Here is a 17,403-nt window from a genome sequence, read left to right on the forward strand (position 1 = left end):
TTCTCTCAGCAAAGGAAACTATCAGTAATGTGAAGAGAGAGCCTGCAGAGTGGGAGAAAATCTTTGCCACTCATACTTCAGATAGAGCGCTAATTTCCAGAATCTATAAAGAACTCAAAAAACTCTATACCAAGAATACCAATAATCCAATCAACAAATGGGCTAAGGAAATGAAGACACTTCACAGAAGATGTACGAGCAATCAACAGATATATGAAAAATGTTCAACATCTCTAGTAATAAGAGAAACGCAAATCAAAACTACCCTAAGATTTCATCTCACCCCAATTAGAATGGTGATTATCAAGAACACAAGCAACAATAGGTGTTGGCGAGGATGTGGGGAAAAAGGGTACAGTCATACATTGCTGGTGGGGTTGCAAATTAGTGCAGCCACTCTGGAAAGCAGTATGGAGATTCCTTAGAAAGCTTGGAACGAACCACAATTTGGCCCAGCTATCCCAATCCCTTGGTTTATACCCAAAGGACTTAAAATCAGCATACTACAGTGATGCAGCCACATCAATGTTCATAGCAGCTCAGTTCACAATAGCTAGATTGTGGAACCAACCAAGATGCCCTTCAAGTGATGAATGGATAAAGAAACTGTGGTGTATATATACACAATGGAATATTACTCAGCCATAAAGAATTAATTACGGCATCTGCAGGTAATGGATGGAGTTGAAGAATATTATGCTAAGTGAATATGGCCATCCCAAAAAACCAAAGGTCGAATGTTTTCTCTGGCAAGTGGATGACGATATATAATAAGGGGGGATGGAGGTGGGGTAAGAGAAGAATGGAGGAACTTTGGATTGTGTAGAGGAAAATGGGGCGGGAGTGGTGGGGAAAGGAAGATAGTGGACTGAGACATTAATACCCTATGTACATGTATGATTAGAGGAATGGTGTGAATCTACATTGTGTACAATCATGGAAGTGAAAATGAAGAATGATAAAATTATGGCCTTTGCAGGCAAATGGATGAAATTGAAGGATATCATGCTCAGTGAGATAAGCCAATCTCAAAAAACTAAAGGACCAATGATCTCGCTGATAAGAGGATGAGGACATATAAGGGGGGGGTAGGAGGGGTTAGCGTTAGTGTTAGGGTTAGGTTTAGGGTTAGGAATAAGGAGGGTGGTAAGAATGGAGGAAGAAAGGACTGTATGGAGGGAAAAGAGGGGTGGGGGGGAAGGGAAAAAAATAACAGAATGAATCAAACAACATTGCCCTATGTAAATTTATGATTTTTAATTAAAATAAATAAAAAATAAATAAATTAAATTAAATTAAATTAAAATGTTATTAAAATTCTATGAAAAAAAGGCTCAATTTTCTCAAGAAATGTCAAATGAAAAAGGTTACTATGCTATAAAATTTTGAACACTGAAACTTATTATTCTATATTTTCTCTTGCCTTATGCATCTGACATTTAAACCATACAGTTTTTGAGTAGTTAAAAAATTAGAAGTACCCTTCCCTCTGAATCTATTTCTCCTCATTCTATGAAAGCAAGTTATAAGTTCAATCTTAATCCTCTCTTCCTAGTACTATTTTATAGAAAAAGAATAATGATTGTCCAATCAGAATATACAACTTTTAAAGTAATTCTGTGGATGTCAAGTTACATTTGAAATACAGGTAAAATGTGGCCACACTGGTCACATGGCAAACACTCCCCCTCACAAAAGTAGAGAGAATGCTTTCTAGAAATAAAAACAAATATATTGAAACCACCAATGGTTTATTTATTGTCAATAGTGGATGTCCTTCTCATTCCTTGCTGTGTATATTAAATATGGAAGAAACATAATATGAAAGAGAGTGCTATCCAGCTATCTAATGCCATGCCATGCCTGCATCATTTCCCCCACTGTCCTATCAGTACAATACTATTTCTAAACTAATTTCAAGGCTATTCATAATAACTGCTTCATTAATGTAATGTGGCAAGTTTTCTGATCAACATTTATCCTCCTGGTTATACTCCCCACAACTCCAAGATGCCAATGAGTGGAGAAAGTCAGAGTACAGTTTGTTGATTCTTTGTGTTCCAAGCTGAAACCATTTTAATTGTACTCTAATCTTATTTTCCAAGGGGTCCTAGGTAAAGTGTAAGTAACGTATGGGTAATAGGTGAGGGGAAAATAGACATTGTGGAAGGCAGTGTAGAAAACATGGAAACAATGTGTTTAAGATCCATCCTTTGGGCTGGGGACATAGCTCAGTTGGTAGAGTGCTTACCTTGTAAGCACAAGGCCCTGGGTTCAATCCTCAGCTCCACAAAAAAAAAAAAAAAAAGATCCATCCTTTGTTTGCCATCATTGTATAATAGATATAGAAGGAGAATAAGAAGTATCATTTTAAACATCCCAGTATTCACCTGCATTACTTTTACACAGGTATTCAATAAATATTTATTTAACTAATACTGGAATAGACTTTAATATTACAGATTGTTTCAGGCAGCTTTTTTGCTGCTGTGACTAAAAGACCTGACCAGAATAATTATAGAGGACGAAGAGTTTATTTAGGGGCTCAAAGTTTCAGAGGTCCATAGAGAGCCAGTTCCATTCCTTGGGGGTCAAGATGAGGCTGAACATCACCAGGGAAGAGTGTGGTAGAGGGAAGCAGCTCACATGATGACAGAAAGCAGAGAGACTCCACTCACCAGATACAAACATATACCCCAAAGGCACACCACCTCCAGCCACACCCTCCCCACCTTCAGTTACCACTCAGTTAATCCCGTCTGGGTTAATTCACTAATAGGATTAAGGCTCTTACAACACAATCATTTCTCCTTTGAACTTTCTTGCATAGTCTCATACATGAGCTTTGGGGAATATCTCACATTCAAACCCTAACAGATAAACTTTCATTCCTTCCAGATCTCACCCCCAACCTGTATTTTTCCTATTATAATTTTATCAAAGGACAAATCTGATCTTGACCAATTCTATTTTAAAATCTTCCAAAGACTCCCAGAAAAACAACTTGCCAAAACCAACATCGGTCAATTCACAGCTTATTTCTTAAGTAACTCAGCCCTAACACTGAACTAAATGTGCTCCCCCACGTGAAACTCCTCCCCAATAGACAAATCCTACAGATTATTCAGGACTCAGTTTGTCGTTCCCTGATCATAGCTCCCCAACCCTCAACTAAGTTAAATACTCTGCCTAACTTTAATAGTACACTCAACTTACCATCTAAACTGCAATTGTTTATCAGCTTCCCCAGTTATGGGGTAACTACTTGAGGACAAGTATCCACATACTCAGTTTCATACCCACAAAACTTTTCAGTTTCTGGCACATTAAATACTTTTAATAAATATTGCTTATTGAACAAAATCATAAGTCCTGTGTCCCAACATTACTTTCTGAGTTGAGAATATTATTATTATCTTCCAGCTGCTTGCAAATAAACTTGAAAACTTTTCTTTTTAAGTATGGCAGCCCAATAGGATAAAGGAAAAACATTCGAGAACTGTATTCTGTAGACACATTTATTATGATACAAAAGTAAAGTCAGCATTACATTTTTCAAAGAACAGAAAAAAATATTTTACAAGAACTTGTTATTCTGTGGGGGGAACTCCTTTGTCTTGCCCTATCCTGAGAGATTACAGTCACCAAACTTGGTATGATCCTCGGTTAGAACAAGCAAAGGCAGCACAGATGATGAAAGAAGCTGCTACTCAGCCTGAAATATCACCTTAGGACCACAAGACAAATGAGTCTGCATTCCTGATTGCATAGTGGATCTACCACAATGCTCTGGACTGTCTACCTCTAATTTCTTATTACTTGAGGGAAATATTCCCCAATCTGTTTTTGTGATCCCAGAGATGAACCCAGGTCTAGACCAGTGCTTTCCGAATGAGCTATACCCCAACCCCCTTTTCTTTTATTTATTTTTATTTGTTTTAATTAGTTATACATAACAGTAGAATGCAGTAGAATGTATTTTAACATGTCATACACAGATGGAGTATAACTTCTCATTCATCTGGTTGTACATGATGTAGAGTTGCACAGGTCATGTAATCTTATAAGCACATAGGTAATAATGTCTGATTCATTCTATCATTTCTATCCCCATGCTCTTTCCCCTCCCTGCACTCCCCTATCTAGTCCAAATATCTCTGTTCTTCCCCCCAACCCTTATTGTGAAAGAGCATCCACATATCAAGAAAACATTCGGTATTAGTTCTTTGGGATTGGTTTCTTTTGTTTAGCACAATATTCTCCACTTCCATCCATTTACTGGCAAATGACATAATTTCATTCTACTTTAAGGCTAGGCACTATTCCATTGTGTATATATACCACATTTTCTTTATCCACTCATCTGCTGAAGGGCACCTAGGTTGGTTCCATAATTTCACTATTGTGAATTGAGCTGCTATAAATATTAATGTGGCTGCTTTACTGCAGTATGCTGATTTTAAGTCCTTTGGGTACAAACCGAGGAGTGGAATAGCTGGGTCAAATGGTTGGTTCCATTGCAAGTTTTCTGAGGAATCTCCATGCTGCTTTCCATAGTAGTTGCACCAATTTTCAGTCCCACTAGCAATGTATGAGTGTACCTTTTCCCCCACATCCTCACCAACATTTATTGTTGCTTATATTCTTGATGATTGTCATTCTGACTGTAGTGAGATGGAATCTCAGTGTAGTTGGAATGCATTTTTGTAATTGCTAGAGATCCCACTCCTCTTTTCTGTGCTTTAAGAAGGGGTCTTCTTATGTTGCTCAGGCTGGCCTTGAACACCCAGGCTGAAATGATTCTCCTGCATCAATCTCCAGAGTAGCCTGAACTATAGGTGCATACCACAGTTCACCCTAAATTGTTTATATAACTCATTTTGAGATTTCTGTAGCTGTTGAACATGACTCCTATTTAATATCAAAGATAATACAAAGTTAGAAGGATAATTTAGGAAAAATTTGTATAACAGGAGAAAGAGATTCTTAACACCGGAACATTAGAAGTCATCGAAAAAGATGTTATAAATTGATTATATGAAATGCTTTGACAAAAGAAAATTTTATGGTAAATGATAATATAAACTAAGACAAAAAATAGAAGATTGACAAAATGTGTCAATTTATATTCCATAATGAATATATCAAAGAGCACCACAAGGAAAAAAATGAGAAAAGATATGAGTAAGCAATTTATAGAACTAAAAAGCAAAATGACAGGACAGGGTTGGGTGCTGTGGTGCATGCCTATAATACCAGCATTTTGGGAGGCTGAGGCAGGAGGATCATGATTTCAAAGCCACTCTCAGCAACTTAGCAAGGTCCTAAGCAACTCAGCAAATAAAATAAAAAATAAAAAGGGCTGGGAATGACTCAGTGACTTCATGTGACTCAGTGCTTTAACCAGCCGAGTTCAATCCCTGGTTAAAAAAAAAAAAAAAAAAAAAGCAGTGTGGTGCCACATGCCTGAAATCCCAACAGCCTGGGAGGAGGCAGGAGAAGCACAGATTCACAATCAGTCTTAGCAATTTAACAAGATCCTGTCTCAAAATAAAAAAGAAAAAGGATTGGAGATGGATGTAGTTCAATGGTAAAGCACCTGAGTTCAATTCCCAGTATCCCCAAAAAACAATCAAAATAACCAATGAAAATACCTAAAGATGCTTAGCCTCATAAGTAGTTAAGAAAATGCAAAATTAAGCACCACAGAAGCCTTTTTTTCTTTCAATTTTTATTGTCAAAGAGGAGTATTCAGTAATAGTGAATTTGGAGGGAAAACAGGTACGCTTCAACATTGTTGGTGACAATAAGAATTGTGTCAGTATTTCTGGAAAATAATTTGGCATTATGTATTAAAATTCAATTGGTGAGGGCTGGGGATATAGCTCAGTTGGTAGAGTGCATGTCTCACAAGCACAAGAACCTGGGTTCAATCCCCAGCACCACAAAACAAACAAACAAAAAAATGCAATTGGTGAATATTATGTATAAAGATATTTCTTATAACATATTATTGCAGAACAGTAGGTTAGATGTCCAAACAAACTCAGTTATGGTTTCAGATACTGAAGAACAAACTTCTCCATACTTAAGAGTCTTGAAACACCACCATGTTATTTCTCACAACTCTGTAGGTTGGCTTGAAGTTTCTTTCCTGGTTTCATTTCTGGCTTCTCTGCTTGTACATTCAGCTAAAGGGTCAGCTGGGCTAGTAGATCCACGATAACTCACTTTAATGTCAGCTGGTTGTTGGCTGGGTATCATGGTTCTCCTATAAGAGACCTCTTATCCTTCTATAGGCTAGACTAGCTTCCTTGCTGGCAGCTACAGGAAAGCACTCTTTGAAGCCTCTTAAGGATTTGGCTACAGAACTCAAAGATTACTTCTAAATGGAAGAAGCAGCAAAGGAACATTGCAAAGAGGAATATAGACTAGGATGGGAGCATTTATAAAATAAATAAATATATATATGTTTATATGTATACATATATATATATATATATATATATATATATATAAAACAATCACCACAAGTAGGTGGCAGAAAGGAAGATTGGATGTATATGCAGGTACACACACACTGAAATAACTATGTAACTGTTAAAAAGAATGAGGTTTTGAGGTTTGCTTTATGTATTCACAATATGATAAGTAAACAAAACAAAACTCAAGGTACAGAATATTTAACATTATCATTTGTGTGTGGAGGACTCATATGTATGTGTGTGTGTGTGTGTGTGTATATATATATATATATATATAAAATCACATACATGTATGCTTGTAATTCCTGAAAATTTATTTTAAGATTAACTACTGGGACATGCAAAGAGGTCAGCAGGCTGGCTGATGATGCAGGGCAGGGAGGCCCTGTTAGGAAGATCAGCACAGGCAAGGACAATGAGTGTTATGTGAGGACAGGGAGTTGCACAGAGTTGTGGGTTCAGGGAGAGGTATGGATTCATAAAAAGATACAGGCCAGTAGGCCCGGCAGTCCATGAAGCCCAATGATAGGGGCAGACATAGGAGAATGGTAACACAGTTATGGTTTGGATATGAGGAATCCCCTAAAAGTTTCGTGTTAATGCAGGATTATTCAGAGGTAAATGATTAAATTATAAGACCTATAACCTATCAACCATATCCAACCATATCCAAGTTTGAATGGACAGATTGAGTGGCAATGTAAGCAGACAGGGCATGGATGGAGGAGGTGGGTCACTGCAGGTATGCCCTGGAAGGGTTCATCTTCTCTATGACCCCACCTCCTTCTCTCTCTCTCTGATTCCTGGTTATCATGGATGGACCATCACTCCTTCACCACACACTTCTGCCGTATGTTCCATCTCACCTTGGACCCACAGGAATTGGACTTGGCCAACAACAGACCAAAATTCTGGAATTGTGAGCCAAATAAACTTTCCCCTCCTCTAAGTTGTTCTTGTCAGGTATTTTGATCACAGTGATGAAAATCTAACTAACACATACATTGAGCAAATAACAACTGGGCATGTGATAAATATATTTAGGCTAAAGCCAAGTCAAGTTTCTTACTACCATAGAAAGAAATTTATCAATATGGAAAGAGGCAAGGCTAAAAAGAACCTTGGGTATTGCAATGAGATTGAAACTACAGAAACAAACTAATGCTTTTATAATATAAACACAGGCATGTAAATAATTAAGTACATATACGAATAAATTATACATACATGTACAAACGATTCACGTGTATCCTCATTTTATTCATGAAGAACACTTGATAGCAATGATTCCCCAGTAGAAACGAATACACCATGCCCCAAATTTTTGCTTTAAATACGATCTTTTACAAAAACAAAGTCAAAAACAGGGCTCCTTGAGAAATGGCTGATTCTAGGACTAGAGCAAGCAAAGCACAAGAAGAACCAGGAACAACTTGTTCTGCCAGAAAGTCCTAAGAAAATGCACAATGCATAAGATAGGAGCATGAAAAATAAACATGAGAGCCAGTTTGATGGGGCTCCCCCTAGCTAAATAGGGAACAAATTAAATAGCAAAATAAATAATGGTAACAAATCACAACACATTAAATAAAGTCAAAATTCACAAGTCTTCACCCATTTAATTAACAGAAAAGATAAGTATCTTATAATACCCAACTGTACATATAGAAGAAATAATGGAAAAAAATAACATTTGACAATTATCACAAAAGTGGTTAATTCAGATGGGAGTCATCAATGACACTAAGGCTAATGAGAAGAAGTTTGATTAAGAATCTCGATACTGGCACAGTGTTGGATTATAGCTCTACAAATACTAATCAATTACAAAGGGACATAAATATGATCTTGTTAACATCACTACTAGTGACATGGTTTGACACTGTATGCCTCTGGATGCCATGCATCAAGAAGAGCATAGCACAATTTCTATGGTATTCCTAACCAGGAAAGTATCACTTGATTGTGGTCATAAGGAAACATTACACAGATCTAGGACAAGGGTCAACCTACAGAATGTAGGCCCTGTACTTTAGAAAATGGCCAAAGACATGAAAGACCAGGGAAAATTGAGGTTGAAGAAATTTAAAGAGATATGACAACTAAATATATTTCTGTTGAGTTGTATGTTAGTTACACAAAACAGTGCCTTGTTTTTAAGAAGTATACATTGGAGTGTTTAAGGTGATGGGACATATGTTTGCAAGTGCTCCAAAAGTTTCAGAAAAGACTGATAATCTGTACACATGCACATATGCATGTATTATGGAGTTAGGGCAGGAAATGGAACAAATACAGCAAAATATTAACAATGGAAGAAATTTGGGTTGAAGGGCTTCTTTGTAGCAGTTCCTTATACTATTGTAGCATCTTAAATTTGAAATTATTTCAATGTGATGTTTTAAAAATGTGATATAAAAATGTGATATAGAACATTCTATGGTAGAGCAAATGTGAATCAGTCATTGTCTGGAGCCAGGAAACAGAATGAAAATTTTGGCTTAATATGCTTATTTACATGCCTTCTTTTACCATACTTAATGCATTAACAAGAAAGACAATGTTTTATGACTATTTGGAGAACTAAGAGCATCTCAATATTTTAAATGAATATTTTCTTCATGAATTCTAAGTGGGTATTTTACAGCTCAGTGAGGGAAGGAATCCTGATTTGTTCATCTTTGTAGTCTCAGCACCTAACAAACTTATAATTTAGTCATTATTATGTCATTGAATAGGAATTCTACCACCAATATTATTCCTAACGACAAAATACTGTGACTTAAAAAATGTTAAGGATTTTGCTACACTGAAAGGGAGGAACTGTCTATATCAAGTTAAAATTACATATATACATATACACATACACACACACACACACACACACACATTAAACTGAGAACACAAAAACATCAAGTATTTTCTTTCTTAGGAACTTGAGAAGTATTAATTATCTGCTCTATACCTTAAAAACATTAAACTGATAGGAGTTTTTGGTTAAAAAAAAAAAAGCTTAGAATAAGATGTTCAGTATACAAATGAGGCTTCTGGAGACAGTAGAAGACCATGTTTAAAAAAAAGAGAGAGTTTGAAAAAATTCGCAGAATTAACTGTACCAAACTGCTGATAAACCACATATCCTACCGATAACAGATAAGTAAAATCATTCTTAAATTTGAATGTCAATGTCACTGCAGAAACCAAACTCTCCAAGGCATTTATATTTTGTTGTTAGGAATCCAAATTAGCCCTGAATTTTTAAAAGTTGAATAGATGTCACATGGTTTAATATTCTATACTTCCTGGAGAATACACACATTTTTTAGTACATTTTATAGGCTCTTAGTCCCATCATTGAACTTGAAAAAAAGTAATGCATGGCCATGTTTTAGTTACACATAATGAACTTAAGAAGTAGGTTTAAACAACAATTAAAATTACATTTTGATATGTAATTATCTGCTTTAGAACATAAGAGATACTGATCCTCAACAAACTTAGGATTTGTCTATTTGAAGCAACTTTAGAAAATTAAAAACCTATAATTCTATTAGAACTCTTCACCCTAAGGAGTATAGATCAAATCATTTCTAGCATATTACAAGTAAAAAAAATTCAGCAATACTATAAACCAAAACCTGTATGGCTTTCAGAAGATAAAATATTTTTAAAACTATCCTAAGAATTACATGAAATAATGCATATAAAACACTCTTCAGGATTGGCACAAATTAAGCACTCAATGGGAGGCATTTGTTGTGTTTATTCTTATAGACAGGATGCAAAACAACCCTGCATAAAGGTCAAGTGTCTTAAAAATCTATTAGAGAAATCCATGAAGGCAGTTGGATAGAATCATAGTCACATATCTACACTGGTAAATTCAACTGAGGAAAGGAATCTTGATATAATTTATCCCTGGAGATCCAAAACATAACACAGAGCCTTGTACATGTAGGTATTCAGTAAGGGTTTACTGAAATGAAGTGAGCATGAAAAACAATTTATCTGGAAAAGCAGAAAAAAAAAAAAAAAAAGGCAGTCTGAGGTTGTCTTTAAATAACATGAGAATACAAAAATCACTGTTCCCTAAGCAAGTCAATTTGAGAAAGAAAATACGTAGGCATGTTAAAATGTGGCATGGAAACTCCCTTCAGCGGGTCTCTAATAATGACTGAGCCTACTCTCAAATCCTTTCTGGCAAATGTATCACCTATAAAGTCTAACTAAAACAACTATTTCAAAACTGAACTTAAATGAATGGTGTGTGTATCATCAAAGAGGGAAAAATTACCCAAAGCATTGAGGAATCTTTTCTACTGTCCATTCAGTAAGAATCAGATAAAACAACCCATAATTCTTCCATCTGCTGTATTTATATATACGAAAAATTAGCAAGAAATTTTACCTACAAGCAGTTTGTAAATACACATATTTCACTTTCACAAGTTTGAGTATATACCCAGAAAAGAAAGAAGACAACCAACTCTCTCAGAAGTAGGCAGTGCCTTAAGAGTACAAAAGGGTAGCTAAAAAACTTATCTCCCATGTCTAAGCAGCCACCTGTTACAGTCCTTGCTTAGGAGAGTCTGAATGATTTTAGAGCTCTTTGGTATTATAAACAGAAAATTCTCAGAGACATGAAGGAGAGAACAAGTGAAATATGAAAATATGGTTCTATCTTTCCCACCCTATCCCAAGGACAAGAAAAATCAATGGAATTTAGTTTGTTCAAGATTTTGCCAAGTTATTTCCATCAGCTCACTATGACACCAATTTTTCTTTATTTAGAAACTGATCATTTTTACAGAACACAAAAGCCACACCCTTAATAATACACTCAACTCTGAACAGTGCTTTTCTGTGACAAGTAAAGTACATTTTCAGAGATAGCTGAAGCTACATCTCCTGAGCCTATTTCAAACTAAAATCTGTTAAGTGTAAAGTTACAAATCAAAGAGCCCCAAATCAACTGCTGAGAATTTTTGAGGAGAAAAACATTAAATACATCTATTTCTCTTAATGAAATAATATCTTTCAAGAAAAACCCATCACCAAAGCTACTGGACTACAGTACTGAGTAATTTAGACAATAATAACATTGAACCTGCAATGCACAGAGTAATATTATTTTTAAATTACCACTTTCTTTCAATGGTGCTTTGAAAAGCAGTAAATTCATGAAAGCTACTCTGAAATCATGGACAGTGCTAAATTATATTTTAATCTAATTTCTGGAAAGTTCTGCAGTAGCAGCTTCAGAAAGCAAACCAAATTTTACTGAGGAAAAAGTCTAGTAAATAAAAGATTAACAATCTAGTAAATAAATATTAAAGGCACTCACAGTTAACTTTTTTTTTTAACTAAGGGGGAGAAAGGTAGACACCAAGGTGTGCAACATCTGCAAGTGGTTGATGTTGGTTTCTCAAAAATAAAGGAGACTAATATAAAATATAATCCGACTGATCTTTAAAAATCATGCTACGATTTTTTTTTTAACCACCGTATGTCTCCACTAACAAAGCAAAAGCTTTTAATACAAGGATTTTCACATCCTGCACAAACATTCACCCCTTGTAAATTAAGAACTACATGTAAATCAAAACACCAAAAATTGTCTAAAGGTATCCAAAACATACTACTGGAGGCCTCAGGGTTTTGTTTTCACATTCCTTCTACAGATCTACTAGTAAAGCTCTTCTAGAATGGGTCTTCATTTCAATACAAGATTGTTCAATATGCCATTTCGTGTGAATAGAGCTTGGGAGACTGATTCTCAAAACCATCTCAGGAGATGCTTAATTACATATCCAACTCCAATTTCCTTCGACACAAACAGCAACATACAGAAAACAGTTCACACACATAGTTAGGAAAGGAGAGGAGTAAGGGTACACCAGAGAGCCCCATTCTTTTGTTTTGGTGGCAAAAGCAGCAAAAATAAAGGTTTACTTAAGCCATCTACACCTATCCCCACCCATCACAGCCCTGCAGACCCTATCACCCATCTGTCCTCAAAATACTAGACAGCCCCTAAGGTTGGAAGAACCCGAGGTTTTCCACGTTTGAAAGATGGGCTAGGGAGGCTGTGTGCTGGGGGTACTGACAGAAAAAGAGCGAGGGCACAAACCCTTTGAGGACAGAGGGACAAGACGATGCATCTAAATGGGGAGGATGGGACGCGTCACAGAAACCAGGAGGTTTGCAAATTCGTCGGGAGAAAAGCTCCATAGGGCAGACACAGGATGCTGCCTGTTCAGTGATGGGGACAGACGGTCAGTGCTCCACAAGGGGAGACACACGCTCGTAGGAGACACGAGAGGGCGTGAACCAGGCAGTTCTGAAGTCGGATCCCAAAAAGGGTTGAGGCAGCCTCAAACAAACCCGTACCAAGAGGCTGAGACTTACGGTTACTTCTTGGGCTCAAGGGAAGGGTCGGCTGGACTCTGCACGTCTGCAATTCTGCCTCCGCCGCGGCCGCCCCTGCCTCTCGCGCCGAGTCGGTGTCCTGAGGTACCCTCCCCGACCCACCCACCTGGAGAGTCGCCCCTTCCTTGACCGCCTGGGTGCACCCGCTGAGCGAAGGCTGCCGGGGCGGAGGTTGCGCACTGGAGGCCCTTGGGAAGCGTAGCGTGAGCCCAAGGCACCGTGGCGAGGCTCAGACTGAGCGGGCGCCCCCCATCCCTCTCCGGCCGCCGCGCCGCCTCTCGGGGGAGGGGAAGAGGGGGCGGTGGCTCTTGCCTCCGCCTCACGGTCAAGTCCGGCTCATGCTCGAGCTTTGCGCGCGCGCGCGCGTGGTCCCGGCCGTCCTCCTCCCCTCCCTCGCCTCCGGCTCTGTCGCTTCCGCCGCCGCCACCGCGGTCTCGGAGCCGCCCGCCACCAGTCCCAGAGAGCCTTGTAGCCCCAACCAGCAGCAGGCAGGAACGGCAGCACCTCTGCTGCCGACCCGGAAGCTCTTCCGCCGCCAACCGTGAGGCTGTGAGGGGTGTGAACCCGGAAGCGATTTTTCTCGCCCGGGTAGCAGCGGGATGAAAAGATAAGGCCTTTGAAGACTTGGGAGCTCACAATTTCTGGAGAAAGTACAAGGGTGTACGGTGCTCGGGCGCGAGGAAAGGGAAGGACAATAAAGAACGGGTGCGCAAGAGACCCGAGCTCTTGGGGTGTGGGGTGGCGAGCGCGGTGGAACGCGCCGGGCGGCTTCTGGTGGGGACCGAGGGTCTTCCTGCCACAGGAAGTTGGGCCGGGCTGCTGTGCCTGGGAAAAGGGAAGGAGGGATGGAAAAACGGTGACTGTCCCCCGCCCCCACGGTGACTGTCCCACCCAGGGCATTGAATGTAGCTGCCCCAGAGACAGTGGGCCGCCCGCACGGGTGAGACCGTTAGGTTTCTTTTGCGGAAACGAGGAGAAGCGAGATCCAGATTCCAGCGAGAGAAAAGAGGTGGGGACCCGAATCACCTCCGTATCTAGAATCTCTCAGGCAAGGAGTTTCTTTTTACCACTAGTTATAAAGAAGCCAAAGCCACCTTAGAGGTGAAAAAAGAGAAAAGAAGCTTGCAGTTTTCCTGGTTGTGGGTCGTGAAGGGTGGTAGCGTGGGGGGGAAAAAAAAAAGAGTGTTCGTTGTCGTGGCAGGAACACCGAGTCAGAGCTTGTCATTCTAACTCGCTTTCCCCTTTCTTCTTCTTTTAGGGTTTTCGTGTTCTTTCTTTGCTCTTTCTGCATAGGGTTTTTAGCTTCACCAGAAGTCTTTACCTCGCTGACCTAACTCAGAATCTCAGTGCCCATTCCTTTCCCACTCTCCCAGAGAGCTATGTCTCTTTATAGTTTGTTTGCAAGAAGTCTAATGGCTGTTGTATACCTCCCCTTTCCAGTCATAGTGACAACCAAAAATGCCCTCGTGTATTTTAAAATGATACCACCCCCAAATGAGAACCATTTCCCCACTTCATTTCTAAGGCCTCATTACTTAATATATTGTCATATTATGCACTAAGATTTTCTGGTGTAGGAGTGCTGCATATAACAAAATTGCCACGTATTTCCTGTACTTAGTCACTAAACCTTATTAAAACTCAGCCTCAACATTTCATAACATTTCTAGTTATATCTTCATTATTTTTAGCTCAAGTTGTTCTCTTCCTATCCATTGTTTGTGTTTCTACCATTGCAGGTTTACCTTCGTTATGTAATCAGGAATATTATTTCCCTGACTTGAGGCTTGTTACTTATTTCATGTCCACAGGAAAATGTGTATTTAAATAGTCAAGGGAGGAATATTGAAAATCAGGGTTTTACGAATCTTGGAAATTGTTAACATTAAACAAAAAAAAAAAAAAACTAAATGATGAGCATTTAACAAATAAAGCACTTGGCCAATAGATGTTTTCTATCCTGAGTTGACCAAGACAGGAATTGATTTGCTTTAAATTCCATATTGGAAAGCTAAGAGTTACTTGATTTCTCTGTTAGGTTGCTTAATAGCAAAACTTGTTTGGTGAATTGTACCATTATATATATACAATGTCTCCACAATACAGTGTCTTTTAGGGGTTTGCAGTCTTTAAGGAGGTGTCCTTACATCTCATTTACTTATATAATTTATGGAAATGTGTGTACATTATTCTGCATCATAATTTCAAGTCATTACTTTAAACATTTATAATCTCATGACTTTTTTAAGCCTCAAGATTCTTAACTGTGGCCATTAAGGAGATCTATAAATATATGTATCTTCATTTTGAAATTTTTTACCTTAACAGAAAGGAATTAAAAGACTATAAGAAAATCTTAAATCATAAGCTAATATTTTGAATAGTTTTGTGATGAAAATACAATCAAAATCATCTCTGGTTTGCCTTTTAGGTACTATCTAGTCTAAGATATACAAATAAATATTTTTTAATTATTTCCAAAGTGATTATATGGAAATAAAATTTTTCAGGTTGGGATATAATACTCTGTTTTTTACTTTGCCACCAATCATGTCATTTAATCTTTTAAGGAATTTTTGTTTGTTTTCGAAGCAATGGAAATCCAGCAAAACCTAGAAGATGCATATGTTGCTGTTATTCGGCCAAAAGAATACTGCCAGTCTCAATTCTCGGGAATCCAGAGCTAAGTCATATGAAGTGAGAAAATTTAATGACAGTTGATTTCTAACACTAAATGGTCATTCTATATTACCATTAACGTATAAAAACTTTATAATGTCTTAAGCCTCATTGATGTTGATTATCTAGGCCTCCACCCCTCATTGTCTTTCTGCTACCTGTTTTATGACCGTTTACTGTTATTTACATATGTAGGTTATTAGATAGTAAAAGTTACTCCTTTGAGCTTTTCTTACAATTTATATATTTAGATTTAGTACAGTTTGTAGAATGATTCTCAAAAATGAAAAAACTACAAAAGTTTACTCACTCAAAATTTCAGTGTAAACATTGTTCTTAGTTATTTTCCCAAATTATATTAAACTATTCATTAAATGTTTGTTTTTTTACCTGAAGTTCTAAGCAATCAAGTTACTTCCGTGTGGTCTTGGAATTGTATTACATACTGCATTAGTAAATATGTAATTGAGGCAAAAATAAATCTAACTGAATTGTTTTCTATACAACAGATGCCAAGCAAGATGAAATATTTTTAATCTAACCTAAGTTTATCTAGTATTACTTAAATTGCTCTTTAAGGTTATCTGAAATCTGTTAAAGGGTACTGCAGGGTTTTCAGTAGACTGTTATTGCATCAATGCTTTTTGCTTACTCTTTCTCATCTGGGATACACTATCTTAATTACTGGAAAACTTTGGAGACTATTAGTACCAGGACCCCAGTCCTAGACATTGATTTTACAGGTCAGTGATGGGGCTGGGTGGTGATATTATTATTTTAAAACTATTTTAACTTATTGCTAGAGCTGAGAAAGGCTTGCTAACTTATTATCGTATTTTAGATAAAGTACATTTTATTTTAAACTTTCTCTTATGTTATTTTTCTCATCTAAGATTTTGTTACACATGAAGTTCCCATTGAAGGACAGAAAAAAAGAGAAAGAAAGTTTTGTTGGAAACTAAACTTCAAGGCAACAGTGAAATTACACAAGGGATATTGGATTATGTTGTAGAAACCACCAAACCAATTTCTCCAGCAAACCAGGGTATCAGAGGTAGGAAACTTTTCTCTATTTTTCTTAACACAATTTTCTTTAAATACTTGTGAAAAAAGATATATTTTAAAATATACAAAAATCAATTTTTTTTTACATTTGAAAAACTTCCAAAAGAAAAAGGTTTTTTAAAATTATATCAAGCCCCTTAAGAAGTAATTGAACTATAATTTTTCCCAAAACTTGGAAAGCATTTAGGGAAATGACAATCTTATTGATTTGGTCAGTAGAGAGAGGAAATGAAGTAGTGATTTGAAAACTGTAATTAATTACAAATTACTTTTGCTAAAGGTTTAGTTTTCTAAATAAGTATTGTTGAACTATTACTTTTATGGTTCTACTCCAGGATAGAAGAAACTACAACCTCTCTCTGTAACTAAAAGTTAACATTCATGGATTATGGGAAATCCTGTAAATTACCAGATAGCAGGGATCTTCTTTCCATTTTTCCATAGGAATAAGTCCCTTTCTAAGAGCAAAACTAAAGTGTAAACATATTAACCTTGAAATATTGAAGCACCCTTTAAAATATTAAATAATATATAGACAGTGAAAGTGATTAAAAATTAAGGATCCATTTACGCAGGCTATAGCCTTTTTTTTTTTTTTTTTGGCAGTGCTGGGGATTTGAACCCAGGGCCTCGTGCTTGCGAGGCAAACACTCTACCAACTGAGCTATATCCCCAGCCCAACTATAGCCTTTTAACAAGCAATAGTAGGCAGAACTTATAGAAACATAAACTATGTCCAAGATTT

At 37.3% G+C, this 17,403-nt stretch overlaps 1 protein-coding gene and 1 long non-coding RNA gene across 5 annotated transcripts in view; one reads left to right on the forward strand and one right to left on the reverse strand.

The window, feature by feature from the left end:
* Nucleotides 1-13,342, reverse strand: part of ANKIB1 (ankyrin repeat and IBR domain containing 1) — a 161,945-nt gene extending 148,603 nt beyond the window's left edge. For 3 of the 4 annotated variants that reach the window (XM_079152083.1, XM_079152084.1, XM_079152081.1), the window contains exon 1: nt 12,894-13,342. The gene's annotated coding sequence lies outside the window, so the exon portion shown is untranslated. The remainder of the gene's footprint in view (nt 1-12,893) is intronic. The other variant, XM_079152082.1, reaches the window with a different exon arrangement.
* Nucleotides 13,343-13,387: 45 nt separating this feature from the next.
* Nucleotides 13,388-16,648, forward strand: LOC306668591. Its single transcript, XR_013765906.1, has 3 exons — nt 13,388-13,619; nt 15,507-15,611; nt 16,487-16,648. It is a non-coding gene; the product is annotated as an uncharacterized lncRNA (long non-coding RNA).
* The last annotated feature ends 755 nt before the right edge of the window (nt 16,649-17,403 follow it).

Source organism: Sciurus vulgaris (assembly GCF_902686455.1).
Source record: "Sciurus vulgaris genome assembly, chromosome: 8".
NCBI lineage: Eukaryota > Metazoa > Chordata > Mammalia > Rodentia > Sciuridae > Sciurus > Sciurus vulgaris.